Source organism: Bombina bombina, chromosome 1 (genome assembly GCF_027579735.1).
Source record: "Bombina bombina isolate aBomBom1 chromosome 1, aBomBom1.pri, whole genome shotgun sequence".
Classification (NCBI taxonomy): domain Eukaryota; kingdom Metazoa; phylum Chordata; class Amphibia; order Anura; family Bombinatoridae; genus Bombina; species Bombina bombina.
Window position 1 is genome coordinate 338845119 of NC_069499.1, and position 21888 is coordinate 338867006.

Sequence of the window (21888 nt, forward strand, 5' to 3'; positions counted from 1 at the left end):
AAATAACACAAGCATATACTTTAATCCTTTTGATGCTCATGACGAGGCTCATTCTTGTCATGCATATTGCTACCTGTAGGTGCATGACGAACCCTTCTCGTCATGCAGGGGGATCATCGATCAGGTGCTGTTTTGGCAATCTGCCAGCACTACAGGTGTGGGGGGGTGGGGGGTCATTGGTTACCTAGTGGGTGGCACTCGCCGGCTTCATGGTGGTGACGTCACAAAGGGCCCTAAGGCAGGTTTCACGGGGTAGCTGCTAGGGAGTTGGATGGGGGAGGTTTTTCTAACCCCGATCTTGGCTCCCATAGCGGCTTCAAAGCTCCAAGACACCTCATTTGAAAGAGAAAAGCCCTGCTCTGGTGGTCTTGGAGCACTGCTAACCAGATCATTTAACAATAAAGTAAACCAAACACTCAGTGATCTGGTTTGCAATAGTACTGTAAATGTACTCCTAATACAATGTATTTCCCAGTCCCTCTCTTGAAAAAATATAGTGATATTTTGTTTGTATCGTCAAGTGATCACTGTGGTAACGGTGAATAATTTGCAAGAAAAAAGTGCTTTTGTGTCTGTATTGCACAATGTGGCTTCTCTAATGTACATTATGGCCCCAAAAACCTGTATTGGGCCCCTGTTTCACATATGGCTACTTTTGATGACAATTTTGTAAGGTGATCAGTTGCAGCAGTGGTTAGTAGGATATTTTCAATATCATTTACTAAACTCTACCCAAAAATTATATACATTTATGTTCAGTTTTGGCAGAGCTTACTCACATGCCATGAATTATAAATATTATTAAGGAATATTGTTAATCTGCTGTGCATGCTGAATAAAAACAATATATATTTTGGTAGCAAAAATAGCGCAAAAAAAATAGATTGCAAAAATAGATTGCGCGCCTTAGGCGTGTTTGCTTAGACATCTTTTTCAGTTATTGAATGACCCTATCGTTAACAGATATAGGGACTTCAGTCTGATAATTTCGAATGGTGCACCTCATTGAGACATATGGGGGTTATCTCCTTTTTGTTTATTTGTTTGAGATTCTTTCCCAGTTTTTTTGTAGGATAGGGCCTCCGTTTGGCTGTGCCTTTTGGGCATTAACCTTCGGGTTGCCTTATATTTTATTTCTCCTACATTGGTGTGTCCGGTCCACGGCTTCATCCTTACTTGTGGGATATTCTCTTCCCCTACAGGAAATGGCAAAGAGAGCACACAGCAAGAGCTGTCCATATAGTCCCCCCTCTGGCTCCGCCCCCCAGTCATTCTCTTTGCCTGCTGAACAAGTAGCATCTCCACGGGGGATGGTAAAGAGTATGTGGTGTTAGTTGTAGTTTTATTTCTTCTATCAAGAGTTTGTTATTTAAAATAGTGCTGGTTTGTACTATTTACTCTACAACAGAAAGTGATGAAGAGTTCTGTTAAAAGAGGAGTATGATTTTAGCAACAGTAACTAAAATCCATTGCTGTTCCCACGCAGGACTGTTGAAACCAGAGAACTTCAGTTGGGGGGGAACAGTTTGCAGACTTTTTCTGCTCCAGGTATGACTAGTATCTTTTCTAACAAGACATAGTAATGCTAGAAGACTGTCATTTTCACTTATGGGGATCGGTAAGCCATTTTCCTAGACTCATAACAGAATGAAGGCTTATAAATGGGCTCTATACTGGTTGACACTATTGTGGGCTAAATCGATTGATTTATATATTATTTATATGACTTTTTGGAGTGTTTTGTGACTTTGAAACAACTTTTGGGAACGTTTTTATTACGCCTGGCAGTTGTTTAGACACCTAATCCAGTCAGGAAGGCCCCTTCACTCTGGTATGCAGAGGGAGGAGGCCTCCTTTTCGCGCCTCAGTTGCGCAGTTACTTTTGGAAGCAGTGCATGCAGCTTCATGTGAGAGAGGGTCCTGTGGCCATAACGATTTCAAGAAGGCTTATTTCTGTGGGGAATAACCCCCAAGGAAGGTAAAAGCTGCAGCAAAGGCTGTGGCAGGGACTGTAGTGGGTTTAAACTGGTAAATTGAACAATTAGCTCCGGTTTGCTCATTTAAGGGGTTAGAGACTTGAAATTTGGTGTGCAATACTTTCAAAGCATTAAGACACTAGGGTGCAAATGTGTAAAGATCGGATATTTCCTTCATAGTTTTTCAAACATTCAGAAATAAAGTGTGCTCTTTTTATTATTTAAAGAGACAGTAACGGTTTTGTTTAAAAACGTTTTTATTGCATTAATAACCTGCCAAAGTCTGTCTAACATGTCTATACCTTCAGATAGCATATGTTCTGTATGTATGGAGGCCAAGGTGGTTCCCCCTTTAAATGTATGTTCAAATTGTGCCATGGCGTCCAAACAAAGTAAGGACAGTACTGTCACATTTAATAAGGTTGCCCAAGATGATTCTTCAAATGAAGGTAGTGGGGATAGTTCATCATCCTCTCCTTCTGTGTCAACACCAGTTTTGCCCGCGCAGGCGACACCTAGTACATCTAGCGCGCCAATGCTTGTTACTATGCAGCAATTAATTGCAGTAATGGATAATTCTATAGCAAATCTTTTATCCAAACTGCCAGCATTTCCCAGAAAGCGTGATTGCTCAGTTTTAAATGCAGAGGATGAGCAAGTGGGCGCTGACGATAATTTATCTGTTATACCCTCACACCAGTCTGAATTGGCAGTGAGGGAGGGTCTGTCTGAGGGAGAAATTTCTGATTCAGGAAAAGTTTCTCAGCAGGCAGAACCTGATATCGTGGCATTTAAATTTAAGTTAGAACATCTCCGCGCCCTGCTTAAGGAGGTGCTAACTACTCTTGATGATTGTGACTCTTTGGTTATTCCAGAGAAATTGTGCAAAATGGACAAATTCCTAGAGGTCCCTGTGCACGCTGATGCCTTTCCGATACCCAAGAGGGTGGCGGACATAGTGACCAAGGAGTGGGAGAAGCCAGGTATACCTTTTGTCCCACCTCCTATATTTAAGAAAATGTTCCCCATTGTCGACCCCAGAAGGGACGCATGGCAAACAGTCCCTAAGGTTGAGGGGGCAGTTTCTACGTTGGCCAAGCGCACAACTATTCCCATTGAGGACAGTTGTGCTTTCAAAGATCCTATGGATAAAAAATTGGAAGGATTGCTTAAAAAGATATTTGTTCAGCAAGGTTTCCTTCTCCAACCAATTTCGTGCATTATTCCTGTCACCACGGCGGCGTCTTTTTGGTTCGAGGAACTAGAAAATTCGCTCCATAAGGAGACTCCATATGAGGAAGTCATGGACAGAATTCACGCACTAAAGTTGGCTAATTCCTTTATTTTAGATGCCGCTTTTCAATTGGCTAAATTAGCGGCGAAAAATTCAGGTTTTGCTATAGTGGCGCGCAGAACGCTTTGGCTAAAATCTTGGTCGGTGGATGTGTCGTCCAAAACAAAACTGCTTAATATTCCTTTCAAGGGTAAGACCCTTTTTGGGCCAGAATTGAAGGAGATTATTTCAGACATCACTGGGGGAAAGGGCCATGCCCTCCCACAGGATAGGCCTTTCAAGGCTAAGAACAAATCTAATTTTCGTTCCTTTCACAATTTCAGGAACGGACCGTCTCCTAACTCTGCAGCCTCTATACAAGAGGGTAACGCTTCCCAGCCTAAACCAGCATGGAAACCAATGCAAGGCTGGAACAAGGGTAAACAGGCCAAGAAGCCTGCTGCTGCTACCAAGACAGCATGAAGGGGTAGCCCCCAATCCGGGACCAGATCTAGTAGGGGGCAGACTTTCTCTCTTTGCTCAGGCTTGGGCAAGAGATGTTCCGGATCCCTGGGCACTAGAAATAGTCTCTCAGGGGTATCTTCTAGAGTTCAAGGAACGTCCTCCAAGGGGAAGGTTCCACATGTCTCGCTTATCTTCAGACCAGATAAAGAGACAGGCATTCTTACATTGCGTAGGAGACCTATTAAAGATGGGAGTGATACACCCAGTTCCAACAGCGGAACAAGGTCTGGGGTTTTACTCAAACCTGTTTGTAGTTCCCAAAAAAGAGGGAACTTTCAGGCCAATTCTGGATTTAAAAATCCTAAACAAATTCCTCAGAGTTCCATCATTCAAAATGGAAACCATTCGAACGATTTTACCAACAATCCAGGAGGGTCAATACATGACTACCGTAGACTTAAAGGATGCGTACCTACATATTCCTATCCAAAAAGATCATCATCAGTTCCTAAGGTTCGCCTTTCTGGACAAACATTACCAGTTATCGGTTTAGCCACTGCTCCCAGAATTTTCACAAAGGTGCTAGGGTCCCTACTAGCGGTTCTAAGACCGAGGGGCGTTGCGGTGGCACCTTACTTAGACGACATCCTAATCCAAGCGTCGTCCCTTTCCAGATCAAGGGCTCATACAGACATTGTATTAGCTTTTCTCAGGTCTCACGGGTGGAAGGTGAACGTTGAAAAGTGTTCCCTGTCCCCGTCTACAAGGGTTCCCTTTCTGGGAACAATAATAGATTCTGTAGAAATGAAGATTTTTCTGACATTGGTCAGAAAATTAAAACTTCTAAACGCTTGTCAAGTTCTTCAATCTATTCCTCAGCCTTCCATAGCTCAGTGCATGGAGGTAATAGGACTAATGGTTGCAGCAATGGACGTGGTTCCTTTTGCTCGAATTCATCTAAGACCATTGCAACTGTGCATGCTCAAACAGTGGAATGGGGATTATGCAGACTTGTCTCCCCAGATTCAAGTAGACCAGGTAACCAGAGACTCACTCCGCTGGTGGTTGACTCAGGATCACCTGTCTCAGGGAATGAGTTTCCGCAGACCAGAGTGGGTCATCGTCACGACCGACGCCAGTCTCTTAGGCTGGGGCGCGGTCTGGGACTCCCTGAAAGCTCAGGGTCTATGGTCTCGGGAAGAGTCCCTTCTCCCGATAAACATTTTGGAACTGAGAGCGATATTCAATGCACTCCTGGCCTGGCCTCACCTAGCGAAGGCCAGATTCATAAGATTTCAGTCGGACAACATGACGACTGTAGCGTACATCAATCATCAGGGGGGAACAAAGAGTTCCTTGGCGATGAGATAGGTATCCACCCGGAGGTCTTTGCCCAGTTAACTCAACTATGGGGCACTCCAGATATGGATCTGATAGCGTCTCGTCAGAACTTCAAATTTCCTCGATACGGGTCCAGATCCAGGGATCCCAGGGCGACACTGGTGGATGCATTAGTGGCGCCTTGGTCGTTCAATCTAGCTTATGTGTTTCCACCGTTCCCTCTCCTTCCCAGGCTGGTAGCCAGGATCAAACAGGAGAAGACCTTGGTGATCCTAATAGCTCCTGCGTGGCCACGCAGGACTTGGTATGCAGACCTGGTGAATATGTCATCGGCTCCACCATGGAAGCTACCTTTGAGACAGGATCTTCTAGTACAAGGTCCATTCGAACATCCAAATCTAGTCTTTCTGTAACTGACTGCTTGGAAATTGAACGCTTGATTCTATCTAAGTGTGGGTTTTCAGATTCAGTTATAGATACTCTGGTTCAAGCCAGAAAGCCTGTGACTAGGAAGATTTACCATAAGATATGGCAAAAATATATCAGTTGGTGCGAATCCAAGGGTTTTTCTTGGAGTAAAATCAAAATCCCTAGGATTCTTTCCTTTCTCCAAGAGGGTTTGGAGAAAGGTCTGTCAGCTAGTTCTCTAAAGGGACAGATATCTGCTCTGTCTGTCTTGTTGCAAAAACGTCTGGCAGCCGTGCCAGATGTACAAGCGTTTGTACAGGCGTTAGTCAGAATCAAGCCTGTTTACAGACCTATGACTCCTCCATGGAGTCTAAACTTAGTTCTTTCAGTTCTTTAAGGGGTTCCGTTTGAACCTTTGCATTCCATAGATATTAAGTTACTATCTTGGAAAGTTCTGTTTTTAGTTGCTATTTCTTTCCGAATCCAGTTTCAAAGAAGGAACGTTTGTTACACAACCTAGATGTGGTCCGTGCTTTAAAATTCTATTTAGAAACAACAAAGGATTTCAGACAAACATCATCTTTGTTTGTCGTTTATTCTGGTAAGAGGAGAGGGCAGAAAGCTACTGCTACCTCTTTCTTTTTGGCTGAAAAGCATCATCCGATTGGCTTATGAGACTGCCGGACGGCAGCCTCCTGAACGAATTACAGCTCACTCTACTAGAGCTGTGGCTTCCACATGGGCCTTCAAGAACGAGGCTTCTGTTGATCAGATCTGTAAGGCAGCGACTTGGTCTTCTCTGCATACTTTTGCCAAATTTTACAAATTCGATACTTATGCTTCTTCGGAGGCTGTTTTTGGGAGAAAGGTTTTGCAAGCCGTGGTGCCTTCCGTTTAGGAAACCTGACTTGCTCCCTCTCTTCATCCGTGTTCTAAAGCTTTGGTATTGGTTCCCACAAGTAAGGATGAAGCCGTGGACCGGACACACCAATGTAGGAGAAAACAGAATTTATGTTTACCTGATAAATTTCTTTCTCCTACGGTGTGTCCGGTCCACGGCCCGCCCTGGCCTTTAGTCAGGTTTGAAATTTTTTTATTCCATACACTACAGTCACCACGGCACCCTATAGTTTCTCCTTTTTCTCCTAACCGTCGGTCGAATGACTGGGGGGCGGAGCCAGAGGGGGGACTATATGGACAGCTCTTGCTGTGTGCTCTCTTTGCCATTTCCTGTAGGGGAAGAGAATATCCCACAAGTAAGGATGAAGCCGTGGACCGGACACACCGTAGGAGAAAGATATTTATCAGGTAAACATAAATTCTGTTTTTGTAATGGGATCCAATGGGATGTCTTTTATTTGTGTTTGCTTCCTTCGGGAGCCATCTGGGATTGATACTCTTTGTTACTTCTTCAGAAGTTGCTTGGACATGTTAGTCCCTTGTTTAATAATGTCTGTTTTCCTTTTTTCCCCTATGTGGGAGAATTTATGCAGCTTGCCGGTTAGGACCCCGAGTACAGGCTGGTCCTGTCGGGTTCGTTTGGTTTGTGGTTGTTCAGACACGTGGCGCTGTTTCTGCTGGATCGGTAGTAGCGCTGAATGCTATTGTTTATGTTCAACTAAGCATTCTAGAGGAACTGTGGGTTCACGAGGCAGGATAGGATTGTTTAATTCCTTATAGCCTTCAGTCAGGGGTGACCGGGCAGGGGAGTGGTCCGCTGCGTCATTCTATCTGACATCTGATTTCATCAGAACCTAGAGTTCCTCCTCCTTGTGGGAGGGGGCTGGCAGGCGTAGTGCCCCGTTGCCACTCGTTGAGTGGTTTGGCCTTTAATTTTTAGGCTCCTGGATGGTCCTATGGGACTTGATCCAACAGCTTGTATGGATAGCTGTCCAGCATGTGGAAGGTTTTGTATTTTGAAACCTATTGCAGCTTTTGGCACCTTAAAGGGGTGCGTGTCAGCTGTTTCTAGTGTATCTAGTTATGGCTCTTACTCTAGGCCCCGTACGGTCCGTCTGAGTTATGAGACCTTGGGTCATCTTCCATTGTCCCGGGTGGGTTAGATCTCCTTTTGGGGAATCTGTGTTCCAGACGTTGGTAGATCCCTGTGGGGATTTGTTTAGCTCGAGTTTTCCCGGAGCTGGGAAGGTTTAGCACCTTTTCTCTCCCCTGTGTCCTCTGCCTGTGTGGAGGTGATTGGGAGACAAGCCCTGCTAGTAGGGTTTTGGGAACTTCGAGGTATCCCTTCTGTTGTCTTGTGAAGTCTCTTCATCGACTTCTAGCCTTGCTCCTTGGGAGTTGGACTTTATCTAGGGGTGGTTCCTTCATTTGGTCGGAGCTTTCGAGTTCTTTGCACTGTCCGGATTTTCTGGATATGCTCCATTCCTTTTGTCTGGCTTTTTGGCCAGTCAGGGTGTTTAGTTCCAGGGTATAGTTGCCTGAACTATTAGGTACCAGTACCTGTTTTTTCTTCCTGAGTCTTCCTCTTTCTGGGTCTTTGCTCCTGTCTCAGTTTTGGATTGTTTTTATCTCAGGGCTGGTCGGGATGTTCCACGACAGTAGTGGGAACTGGGGCTATGTCTTTGCTCCATCTACCTGACCGGGTCAGGTTTGGCCGGTCTATCAGAGTATTTATTCCTCCTTGCCACAGCGTATCCCATGTCTCTGGGGTTAGCGGTGTGGCTTGTGCCTCAAGTATGGTGGCTTTCTGCCCAGCAGCTGGTGCTGGCTTCCAGTTTCTAGTGCGCCTTAGGGTTGCATTCCCCTGTTTGTTTGCCAGGGTACCCGTGGATTCTCTGCAGGCGAATGGGTTGGCTGTGCCTCTGTTGGGTGAACTACTTGTGTGGGGGTCCTTTCTAGGACATTTGCAGGTGATTTTTTTTTTCTTCCCGTTTAGCCGGTGGCTTCGGGCCCTGAGGACGGTTATTGTTCTTCCGGCCTCTTCCCTTTTTCTTTAGGGGATATTCGCTTCTTCGGGATACGGAGTCCTTACTAGGGGCTTCTCCTGGTCGGGAATTGGAAGGTGGATTTGGTTCCACCTGGAATCTTGCTGGTTCCATGTCAGACTGTGGGGCCTTGTTTTGATAGATCTTTGGGTCTATGGCCTTGTTTGTTTTCAGAGTTGGGTTGTACTTGTACTCTGTGGGGATTGCTCTGCCATCTTTACGCTTGTTCCTGTACCGGTTTCGGGATTCTTTGTTCCCTTGTATTGGTGGCCCAGCTGGGTCTGCAGGTCAGGATGCCTGAGCGGTCTATGGGTCACAGTATCCTTTGGGATGTGTGAGATTGCTGAGTCTATTCTGATAGCTCAGTTTGCTAGGAGATGGGTTTTCCTTTATCCTTGCTCCTTTGACAGAAGACGGTTTCCTCTTCCTTCTGGTTCTGAGGGTATTTTCTTCTTCTCGGGGGGCCTCGATGGCTTTTTGTTCCCCTTTTTAGGGACCTGTGAGTAGGTCCGGCGGCTTAGGTTGTCTGGAGCGTGCCCTCTGTCGGGGGCTTTTTTGTGCGGTCTGTTTTCTTGATCACTGCTTCTTCTACCTTGCGGCTTGCTGGACAGCTAGCTCAGCGTACTTATGCACTGTGGCTACTTTGCACTGTAGTAAACAGAGGGTGGCATTTTCGTTCCTCGGCGAGGTATACTCAGCCTTCTTCCTTTTGAGGTTGAATAGAGGAGCAGTGCTTTGAGTCCCTTGGGGGGGTATTATCCGCGCTTTACAAGAACATTCATGTTTTAGCTCCCTCTGTGTTCTCAAACTTGGGGTTTCGCCTGGGTCTATTACACGCTGTTTTCATGGTTGAATACTTGGGTATTCTATGGGCAGGCACTGAGAGGACTTTGCCTCTTTGGTTGTGTTCCATGCTTGAAGGAGATGTCTTTTCGGTCTCTGTGCCTGGTATTATCCTGGGTTTGGCCTGGTATAGGCGTGGCCTCTTTCCCTGTTTGGGTTCATTTGGGTCTCTGATTACTGGGCCCACTCTTGGAGGTGCTGTTTTTTGCATTGAGGGACTTTTCGGTTTCCTCTGTCCTCCTTTGCCTTGTTTCCTTTGGGAATTTCGGCTGGTTTACTCTTCTTTTGTGAGGGGTGTGTGGTGAGGGACAGTCTGTTGGGCGGCGGTGTCTCTTGTGGACTGTTGGCTCAGTCGATTCTGGTTTGCGGTCTCTAATTTGGCTCTTTACTGACTGGGGCTTTTCCTTGAAAAAATGTTCTCAGCTTCGGACGAAGCAGGTTTTTTTTTTATTGGGTTGAGGTTCAGGCCTGGTGCTCTCAGTATGGGCCGCCTATTGTACCCTTTCGTCTTGGCATTCAGTGTCCTCTATAAGCTTGGGTATTGTTTTCCCAAAAGTAATGAATGCAGCTGTGGACTCTTTCCATTTAAGAAGAAAAACATAAATTATGCTTACCTGATCATTTCCTTTTCTTTTAATGGAAAGAGTCCACAGCTCCCCACCCATCATTTTATGTGGGGCGTCCTTATATTCTTCTGGCACCTTTTCACCCTGATATTTCTTCTACTGTTACTTGTTCCCCGACAGAATGACTGGGGCATGAGGGGAGTGGGATTAGTATTTAAGCCTTTGGCTGGGATGTCTTTGCCTCCTCCTGGTGGCCAGGTTCTTATTTCCCAAAAGTAATGAATGCAGCTGTGGACTCTTTCCATCAGAAGAAATGGAAATTATCAGGTAAGCATAATTTTATGTTTTTTCAAGACACTATGCCAATTTAAAAAAGCATTTTAGTAAGCACCAGCGCCTTTTTTTGTTGAGCCCTGTCCTTTGATGTTTGGTAGATTTCGTAAGAAGGAGAGACTGGTGTGTTCCTTTTAATTAAAGTAAAAACATTTAGGATCTATCAAGAATAAGTTGTTTTGTTGACCTGCTTTAAGAGATGTTATAAAGCTGGTTAGGCCTGGAAGCATGAGTTAATCTTCCATCAAAATTTACAAGGATGTTGTTAAAATGATCTTAGTATTTTATAAACAATATTTTTGTTTCTACTAAAGTATTATTGTCATTGGTAGCTTTATAGTTGTTAAACAAGTACTTGAGAATAGAGTTGTACAACAACATTTTTATGTTTACAAAGAATGAATGACTTGCAACAATGAATCAGTGGTACATTTTGCAGTTGTATAAAACATGCCTTGGCTTTTAAACTGTTGGACCCTGTAATTTTGCTGTTTTTTTATATCTTTGATTTATTTAATTATATATAAAGAATTGCAACCTGATGCCAAGTAATGTGTCTTTATGTGACCAACCACTGCTGTTTCCTGTGCTTTTTCTCTAAAGCACTTTGAAGTGCCCTTTTCAGCCTTGTGGAGAGAAATGCAACATGCGGCTTTCACATACACGTGCAGTGAAAAGCAGGAAAGAATCTTTGTTTATTTTAAAGGCAGGGACATAATAGTCAAAACTGAAATGTGCATGAATGCATTTCAATTTTGAATTGTAGCATTTTTTTCAATATAATTGTTTTAGAAAAATGCTTCTTGTAAATCACTGTTTACGGAGCATATGTACATATGCTGTATGTGCCCGGTGTAACTACATTCAAACACTGCAAAAGCTATTGGTGGTGTGTATTGTAACCACAATGACTCAATTTGCACCATACAAACTGCTATTGACTCTCTGATCAGGTGCAGTATATAAATGCCTATATGTACACATGCCCATTATGTACCAATGGTTCACGTGATGTTGCGTTACGACTAAGGGGTTAATCTAAGGGCTCCATGTACTAAGCAGTCAGCGAGCTACCCGCAACAAATCTCGCGTCAAAACTCGCAAACTGATATGTACAAAGTCGTCAACTATGTTCAAACTCGCATCTTTAAAATTGCGAGCGTACTTATCCGCCAAACCTCGCTACCTCTCCATTTTTCACTGTAATTAGACACATTTGACCACCAACTCGCCAAAAACGAATGTACTAAAAAATCTATTTGTCCGCTCGCTACAATTTCCGCTCCCACCTAGTTATTTTTGCCTCGCCACCTTTTAGGTGGCGGGCAAGGTACAAAACAATAGGAAAGTCAATCTAGATGCCAGTCTAGACATATATAAAAGGCAGTAATATCAGCATTGTACAGCATAACTGGCGTCTAATTTGTCTCTCATTTCCATGTACATAAATTGCGCCAAATTTGTCGACTGTAATTAAAGAGTAATCTATATTTTAAATTTGTATTGTATAGTTGTCAATCTTTATAATTATTTTTATATTAATATTTATATATTATCAGATCCAGATGAAGCCATATCCAAATTGTAAATAAATATTACAAAAATAACGCTCTGTTATCACTCTTCAAAAAATTTAGAACAATAATAAAGTTGTTTAGATAAGTTGAACTTTTATAGGAGCAAAATTCTATTCCCGCGACTACTATGATGTTTGTGACACCTTGCATGTCACGTGTTAATAATTGGCCAGACAATTCAACTGAAAGTTAAAAGTACATCAGCTTAGTCGCGGCGAGCGAGACGTCAAATTTATCAATAATCCGCCACTGCTCGCGGCAGGCTAGACTTGTCTATTTATTGGAGGATTATTAGTACATAGTGACAGCGGACACCATTTCGCCCGCGGCGAGTAACTGTGAGTTTATCCGCGTCTAAAATGACGGATGAATTGACGTCTTAGTACATGGAGCCCTAAATCTTGTTATTGGCAGTAAAGGAACTGCTCACATGTGTTACTAGCAATTGAGTTGCTAAGTGTGTTACTGGCAGCCAAGTGGTTAGTCACTGTTTAATGCACAACTGAAAATTCATGGCTCGTAAATTTGAAACTATTTTGTCATAAACAGTCATTATCTGTTTAATCTTAGTCTTTAGGGGGTTGAAAAAACAAAGCTTAAAGCATACAGCTTCAAAAATGTTAGAGTGAAGGAAGAGAAAGTGAGCTGGTTTGTTTTGAATACTTTGTTGAAAAGGATAAGTTTTGTCTGAAAACTTTACTTTAAAGTGATGGTAAACTTTCCCTTTGAAAAAAGAAACCGGAATGTTACGGTACCGTATTTTAGATGGAGTTTAATCAGTTGTAATGAAGATGCGCTATAACTTTTTAATGTAGCGCTGAAATTCAAATACAACTGATGAATTAAACTCCATCTAAAATACGGCTAACATTCCAGATATTTTTTTATCAAGGGGGAAGTTTACCATCACTTTAACTCTTATCACTGCCTGTGTAGACTATGAGCAGAATTCTACTGAAACTGACGTGGGGTTTGGCAGACTACATTATATTTGGTATAAATACAGATTATTGAAATTAAAGTATCAGAGCATGCAATCTTAAGCAACTTTAATTTAATGTATTTCTGTTAGCAAATTTCCTTCATTCTCTTTATATTCTTTGTTGAAAAGTATACTTAGGTAGGATTGGAAGCAGCAATGCCTTGCTGGGAGCTAGCTGATGATTGGTGGCTGCACATTTATGCCTCTTGTCATTGGCTTAGCTAGTAAACTTGAAAGTTGTTTAAATTTGCATGCTGTATCCCAGTAGTTCCTAAACGTTTTCTATCCACCGCCCCCTTGGTTCCATAAATTCATCATCGGGAACCCCCTAGCTTACACTAAAAAATATTAAACTTAAACAAATTGTAAATTAAGTTTAGTTTAATTAAAATGGTATCATCTTGATATTATAATACAAGCTTTGTAGAGTTGCTAATTACTCAAATGAGACTTATATACCACAATTAAAAATGTATTAATGATTTAAAAAATGTGGTGGATGGGCTTAATGAAGTGATACCAGTTTATCAGTATCTAGTTTTATGTCACTTAGTGGGAGTCTTAAATCGCCATGTGTCCCCTATGGTAATCCAAGTGCCCCTTCCAACTTTCATGCCTATCTTTGCCCCCATCAGTAATCTCACTGCCCCCCAGGGGGCAGTACCGCCCAATTTAGGAACCACTGCTCTTTCTGAATCATGAAAGTTTAATGTTGACTTTATTATCTTATCTCCTTCAGCATTGTTAGTCTTCTACACTTTAGTTTGTATGCCCAGAATATCATAATATAGTCGGGTTGATTTATACAACATGGAACATCCATTTTTAAAAAATAAAGCTATGTAATACATTTTCAAACGTTCTCTTTCCATCTTAATGGGAGGAGAGTCCACTGCTTCATTCATTACCTGTGGGAATTAAGAACCTGGCCACCAGAAGGAGACAAAGACACCCCAGCCAAAGGCTTAAATACCTCCCCTACTCCCCTCATCCCCCAGTCATTCTTTCTTTCGTCACAGGAGGTTGGCAGAGAAGTGTCGGAAGATTCGGAGTAGTCTCTTATGGAGGGTAGTACTCTTCGCAATGGGACTGGTGTTTTAAGTAGTCCTGTCAGCCTCTCAGTGAGAGCATGGGGGAAAGTTAGAGTCCGGAGATGCAGGGGGAGTTCTTCTGCGAAACCATCCCAACTCCTATTAACAGCTCCTTAAGCAATCAGCGTTGACGAGTTTCGCTGCCTGCTTTCTGCTCTCAAGTCCATGTCAGGAGCTACGCTACTAACCTGTCACACTTGAAAGGCCTTGTTCCACGGCATAGATTCTGGTAAGATCGTTTCATTTTTTATACATGTATGATAACGCTAGAAGACAGGGTCACAGTGTGACTCCTTTTATCTGTATAATACCAAGGGTTAATATCTCCTGAGGGGGATTATTGAACAGGGGGGAATAATCTTATATGTTTATTTGATTTTAAGCTGCTTTAATGTGCGAGATGTTATGGGCTCATATGCTGTTATGGAATATACAGGTTTCACTTTCACTTTGAGAGCCATGCAGCTTAGAAGCTTGGCGTGTTTTTCCATCTTAATATGGGAAGAGTGCACAGCTGCATTCCTTGTGGGAAATACTGAACCTGGTCACCAGGAGGAGGCAAAGACACCCCAGCCAATGGCTTAAATACCTCCCCCTACTCCCCTCATCCCCCAGTCATTCTTCACCTTTCATCACAGGAGGTTGGCAGAGAACTATTAGAAGATTTCAGAGTAGTCTCTTATGGAGGGTAGTACTCTTCGGGAAGGGACTGTAGTTTTAAGCAGTCCTGTCAGCCTCTCAGTGAGAGCATGGATGAAAGTTAGAGTCCGGAGATGCAGGGGGAGTTCTTCTGCGAAACCATCCCGATTCATATTAACAGCTCCATAGGCAATCAGCGTTGACGAGTTTTGCTGCCTGCTTTCTTCACTCAAGTCCATGTCAGAAGCACTGCTACTATCTGTCACACTTGAAGGGCTGTGTTCCTGTTCCACAGCGTAGATTATGGTAAGACCGTTTCATATTTTATACATGTATGATAACATTTGAAGACAGGGTCACAGTGTGACTCCTTTTATCTGTATAGAATCAAGGGTTATTATCTCCTTAGGGGGATTATTGAACAGGATGGAATAATCTTATTATATGATTTTATGCTGCTTTTATGTGTGCGATGGTATGGGCTTATAGGCTCTCACTTTGAGAGCCATGCAGCTTACAAGCTTGGCACGCTTTCTCATAGCAGGGACGGTCCTGCATTGTGCACCATGTGATTCATTCCCTTTTTCCTGACCGGGTGTCTATCAGAGAGGAGTCATAAATCTCTGTACTGTCTGGGTCATAGGAGGTGGTGAGTGCCCCAGCCATTGAGGTATAAGGGGGCCATTTTTTTTAATAAAAAAAGAATTGCACTAGCGATGGAGGATTATGTTACTTTAGAGGGCACTTCCTCTATTCCTAATGAGTAATTCCTGTTTATATGGTGAGGAGGCCTTAGTTCCGCCCTCTCAATTATGTTCCATATGCCTTGATAATGTGATAATATCAAACATGTTTGATACCACGGAGCCGTCCACCTCTGAGGAGTTGTCGTCCAGTGAGGTGCGTACCCTACATTCTTATATCTCTACACATGCAGTTTTCCCATAGCATTGCTGATCCTCCATCTGGAGGGGGCCTATTTCTTCTGTTAAGTGTGATCAGTCCACGGGTCATCATTACTTCTGGGATATTACTCCTCCCCAACAGGAAGTGCAAGAGGATTCACCCAGCAGAGCTGCATATAGCTCCTCCCCTCTACGTCACTCCCAGTCATTCTCTTGCACCCAACGACTAGATAGGATGTGTGAGAGGACTATGGTGATTATACTTAGTTTTATATCTTCAATCAAAAGTTTGTTATTTTAAAATAGCACCGGAGTGTGTTATTACCTCTCTGGCAGAGTTTGAAGAAGAATCTACCAGAGTTTTGCTATGATTTTAGCCGGAGTAGTTAAGATCATATTGCTGTTCTCGGCCATCTGAGGAGTGAGGTAAACTTCAGATCAGGGGACAGCGGGCAGATGAATCTGCATAGAGGTATGTAGCAGTTTTTATTTTCTGACAATGGAATTGATGAGAAAATCCTGCCATACCGATATAATGTCATGTATGTATACTTTACACTTCAGTATTCTGGGGAATGGTACTTCACTAGAATTACACTGTAAGAAATACATAAAACTGTTTAATAACTAGAGATTATGTTTAACGTTTTTGCTGGAATGTAAAATCGTTTTCATTTGCTGAGGTACTGTGTGAATAAATGTTTGGGCACTATTTTTCCACTTGGCAGTTGCTTAATCTGTTTTTCTGACAGTTTCTGTTCTCCCTCACTGCTGTGTGTGAGGGGGAGGGGCCGTTTTTTGGCGCTTTTACTATGCATCAAATATTTCAGTCAGCAACTCATTGTATTCCCTGCATGATCCGGTTCATCTCTACAGAGCTCAGGGGTCTTCAAAACTTATTTTGAGGGAGGTAATTTCTCTCAGCAGAGCTGTGAGAATTATAGTTTGACTGAGATAAAAAACGTTTATTCTGTAATTTGTTTCCTGCTTTCAGAATTTGTTATCTTTGCTAATGGGATTAAACCTTTGCTAAAGTTGTGTTGTTTACAAGGATTGAGGCTATAACTGTTTCAATTTATTAATTTTCAACTGTCATAGATCTTCTGTGCTTCTTAAAGGCACAGTACGTTTTAATATTATTATTCTAATTGAATTGTATTTCCAAGTTGCAAGTTTATTTGCTAGTGTGTTAAACATGTCTGATTCAGAGGATGATACCTGTGTCATTTGTTGCAATGCCAAAGTGGAGCCCAATAGAAATTTATGTACTAACTGTATTGATGCTACTTTAAATAAAAGTCAATCTGTACAAATTGAACAAATTTCACCAAACAACGAGGGGAGAGTTATGCCGACTAACTCGCCTCACGTGTCAGTACCTACATCTCCCGCTCAGAGGGAGGTGCGTGATATTGTAGCGCCGAGTACATCTGGGCGGCCATTACAAATCACATTACAGGATATGGCTACTGTTATGACTGAGGTTTTGGCTAAATTACCAGAACTAAGAGGTAAGCGTGATCACTCTGGGGTGAGAACAGAGTGCGCTGATAATATTAGGGCCATGTCAGACACTGCGTCACAGGTGGCAGAACATGAGGACGGAGAACTTCATTCTGTGGGTGACGGTTCTGATCCAAACAGACTGGATTCAGATATTTCAAATTTTAAATTTAAACTGGAAAACCTCCGTGTATTACTAGGGGAGGTGTTAGCGGCTCTGAATGATTGTAACACAGTTGCAATACCAGAGAAAATGTGTAGGTTGGATAAATATTTTGCGGTACCGACGAGTACTGAGGTTTTTCCTATACCTAAGAGACTTACTGAAATTGTTACTAAGGAGTGGGATAGACCCGGTGTGCCGTTCTCACCCCCTCCGATATTTAGAAAAATGTTTCCAATAGACGCCACCACAAGGGACTTATGGCAAACGGTCCCTAAGGTGGAGGGAGCAGTTTCTACCTTAGCTAAGCGTACCACTATCCCGGTGGAGGATAGCTGTGCTTTTTCAGATCCAATGGATAAAAAGTTAGAGGGTTACCTTAAGAAAATGTTTGTTCAACAAGGTTTTATATTGCAACCCCTTGCATGCATTGCGCCGATCACGGCTGCAGCGGCATTCTGGATTGAGTCTCTGGAAGAGAACATTGGTTCAGCTACTCTGGACGACATTACGGACAGGCTTAGAGTCCTTAAACTAGCTAATTCATTCATTTCGGAGGCCGTAGTACATCTTACTAAACTTACGGCGAAGAATTCAGGATTCGCCATTCAGGCACGCAGGGCGCTGTGGCTAAAATCCTGGTCAGCTGAGGTTACTTCTAAGTCTAAATTGCTTAATATACCTTTCAAAGGGCAGACCTTATTCGGGCCCGGGTTGAAAGAGATTATCGCTGACATTACAGGAGGTAAAGGCCATGCCCTGCCTCAGGACAAAGCCAAAGCCAAGACTAGACAGTCTAATTTTCGTTCCTTTCGTAATTTCAAAGCAGGAGCAGCATCAACTTCCTCTGCACCAAAACAGGAAGGAGCTGTTGCTCGCTACAGACAAGGCTGGAAACCTAACCAGTCCTGGAACAAGGGCAAGCAGACTAGGAAACCTGCTGCTGCCCCTAAAACAGCATGAATTGAGGGCCCCCGATCCGGGATCGGATCTAGTGGGGGGCAGACTTTCTCTCTTCGCCCAGGCTTGGGCAAGAGATGTTCAGGATCCCTGGACGCTAGAGATAATATCTCAGGGATACCTTCTGGACTTCAAATACTCTCCTCCAAGAGAGAGATTTCATCTGTCAAGATTGTCAACAATCCAGACAAAGAAAGAGGCGTTTCTACGCTGCGTACAAGAGCTCTTGTTAATGGGAGTAATCCATCCAGTTCCACGATCGGAACAGGGACAGGGGTTTTACTCAAATCTGTTTGTGGTTCCCAAAAAAGAGGGAACTTTCAGACCAATCCTGGACTTAAAGATCCTAAACAAATTCCTAAGAGTTCCATCGTTCAAGATGGAGACTATTCGGACAATTTTACCTATGATCCAAGAGGGTCAATACATGACCACTGTAGATTTAAAAGATGCTTACCTTCACATACCGATTCACAAAGATCATTATCGGTACCTAAGGTTTGCCTTCCAAGACAGGCATTACCAGTTTGTGGCTCTTCCATTCGGATTGGCTACAGCTCCAAGAATCTTCACAAAGGTTCTGGGTGCTCTTCTGGCGGTACTAAGACCGCGGGGAATCTCGGTAGCTCCATACCTAGACGACATTCTGATACAAGCTTCAAGCTTTCAAACTGCCAAGTCTCATACAGAGTTAGTGCTGGCATTTCTAAGGTCACATGGATGGAAGGTGAACGAAAAGAAAAGTTCACTCGTTCCACTCACAAGAGTTCCCTTCCTGGGGACTCTTATAGATTCTGTAGAAATGAAGATTTACCTGACAGAGGACAGGCTAACAAGACTTCAAAGTGCTTGCCGCACCCTTCATTCCATTCAACACCCGTCAGTGGCTCAATGCATGGAGGTAATCGGCTTAATGGTAGCGGCAATGGACATAGTACCCTTTGCACGCTTACACCTCAGACCACTGCAACTGTGCATGCTAAGTCAGTGGAATGGGGATTACTCAGACTTATCCCCTTCTCTGAATCTGGATCAAGAGACCAGAAATTCTCTTCTATGGTGGCTTTCTCGGCCACATCTGTCCAGGGGGATGCCATTCAGCAGACCAGACTGGACAATTGTAACAACAGACGCCAGCCTTCTAGGTTGGGGTGCCGTCTGGAATTCTCTGAAGGCTCAGGGACAATGGAGTCAGGAGGAGAGTCTCCTGCCAATAAACATTCTGGAATTGAGAGCAGTTCTCAATGCCCTCCTGGCTTGGCCCCAGTTGACAACTCGGGGGTTCATCAGGTTTCAGTCGGACAACATCACGACTGTAGCTTACATCAACCATCAGGGAGGGACAAGAAGCTCCCTAGCTATGATGGAAGTATCAAAGATAATTTGCTGGGCAGAGTCTCACTCTTGCCACCTGTCAGCAATCCACATCCCGGGAGTGGAGAACTGGGAGGCGGATTTCTTAAGTCGTCAGACTTTTCATCCGGGGGAGTGGGAACTTCATCCGGAGGTCTTTGCCCAAATACTTCGACGTTGGGGCAAACCAGAGATAGATCTCATGGCGTCTCGACAGAACGCCAAGCTTCCTCGTTACGGGTCCAGATCCAGGGATCCAGGAGCAGTCCTGATAGATGCTCTGACAGCACCTTGGGACTTCAGGATGGCTTACGTGTTTCCACCCTTCCCGTTGCTTCCTCGATTGATTGCCAGAATCAAACAAGAGAGAGCATCAGTGATTCTAATAGCACCTGCGTGGCCACGCAGGACTTGGTATGCAGACCTGGTGGACATGTCATCCTGTCCACCTTGGTCTCTACCTCTGAAACAGGACCTTCTGATACAGGGTCCCTTCAAACATCAAAATCTAACTTCTCTGAAGCTGACTGCTTGGAAATTGAACGCTTGATTTTATCAAGACGTGGATTTTCTGAGTCCGTTATTGATACCTTAATACAGGCTAGGAAACCTGTTACCAGAAAGATTTACCATAAGATATGGCGTAAATACCTATATTGGTGTGAATCCAAAGGTTACTCTTGGAGTAAGGTTAGGATTCCTAGGATATTGTCTTTTCTACAAGAAGGTTTAGAAAAGGGTTTATCTGCTAGTTCATTAAAGGGACAGATCTCAGCTCTGTCCATTCTGTTACACAAACGTCTGTCAGAAGTTCCTGACGTCCAGGCTTTTTGTCAGGCTTTGGCCAGAATTAAGCCTGTGTTTAAAACTGTTGCTCCACCATGGAGTTTAAACCTTGTTCTTAATGTTTTACAGGACGTTCCGTTTGAACCCCTTCATTCCATTGATATAAAGTTGTTATCTTGGAAAGTTCTATTTTTAATGGCTATTTCCTCGGCTCGAAGAGTCTCTGAATTATCAGCCTTACATTGTGATTCTCCTTATTTGATTTTTCATTCGGATAAGGTAGTCCTGCGTACTAAACCTGGGTTCTTACCTAAGGTAGTTACTAACAGGAATATCAATCAAGAGATTGTTGTTCCTTCTTTATGCCCAAATCCTTCTTCAAAGAAGGAACGTCTACTGCACAACCTGGATGTAGTCCGTGCTCTAAAATTTTACTTACAGGCAACTAAGGAATTTCGACAAACGTCTTCTCTGTCATTTACTCTGGGCAGAGGAGAGGTCAAAAAGCTTCCGCTACCTCTCTTTCTTTTTGGCTTCGTAGCATAATTCGTTTAGCTTATGAGACTGCTGGACAGCAGCCTCCTGAAAGAATTACAGCTCATTCTACTAGAGCTGTGGCTTCCACTTGGGCCTTCAAGAATGAGGCCTCTGTTGAACAGATTTGCAAGGCTGCAACTTGGTCTTCGCTTCATACTTTTTCCAAATTTTACAAATTTGACACTTTTGCTTCATCGGAGGCTATTTTTGGGAGAAAGGTTCTTCAGGCAGTGGTTCCTTCTGTATAAAGAGCCTGCCTATCCCTCCCGTCATCCGTGTACTTTTGCTTTGGTATTGGTATCCCAGAAGTAATGATGACCCGTGGACTGATCACACTTAACAGAAGAAAACATAATTTATGCTTACCTGATAAATTCCTTTCTTCTGTAGTGTGATCAGTCCACGGCCCGCCCTGTTTTTAAGGCAGGTAAATATTTTTTAATTTATACTCCAGTCACCACTTCACCCTTGGCTTTTCCTTTCTCGTTGGTCCTTGGTCGAATGACTGGGAGTGACGTAGAGGGGAGGAGCTATATGCAGCTCTGCTGGGTGAATCCTCTTGCACTTCCTGTTGGGGAGGAGTAATATCCCAGAAGTAATGATGACCCGTGGACTGATCACACTACAGAAGAAAGGAATTTATCAGGTAAGCATAAATTATGTTTTTCACCAGAAGTTACTGCGCAGTTCAGACGGCGGTGTCTGCGGCCTTTAATGCTTTACCTCGCCCTGCTAAGCGCAAACCTGCATATTGCACTCCTTCCCAGAGTACATCAGATAATTTATTGGATTTAACTGAGGGTTATCCAAGGATGAAGTTCTTTCTGAGACTTCAGAATATGAACATTCTGGGTTGGAATCTGCTGCCTCTAAACCTCCGGCTGCGGAGGAACCAGACTTTAGTTTAGGAATTTACGCTTTCTTCTAAAGGAAGTTTTTGGCGCATTCAGAGGTTCCAGAGGCTAAATTGCCTGATGAACCTTTAATTTAGAGCTGCAACAACTAATCGGCATAATCGATAATAATCGATTATGAAAATAGTTGTCAACGAATCTCATTATCGATTAGTTGGTTTGAATTAGTTAGTCTGTGCCAGCTGCTTCACTCCAATAAGCTCCTGCACATGGTATTGTGTTTTATGGTTATGCCCTTAGCCTAAAGGACGTCTACAGACATTTTACTTCTCACTTTTTCAGGACAGTATAAGTTTCTTTTTAATTTTACAACTACTCCTGTCTTATG

General features: G+C 43.3%; 1 protein-coding gene across 1 annotated transcript in view; it reads left to right on the forward strand.

Moving 5' to 3' along the window:
• Nucleotides 1-21888, forward strand: part of LOC128645272 (probable hydrolase PNKD) — a 408654-nt gene that overhangs the window by 164048 nt on the left and 222718 nt on the right.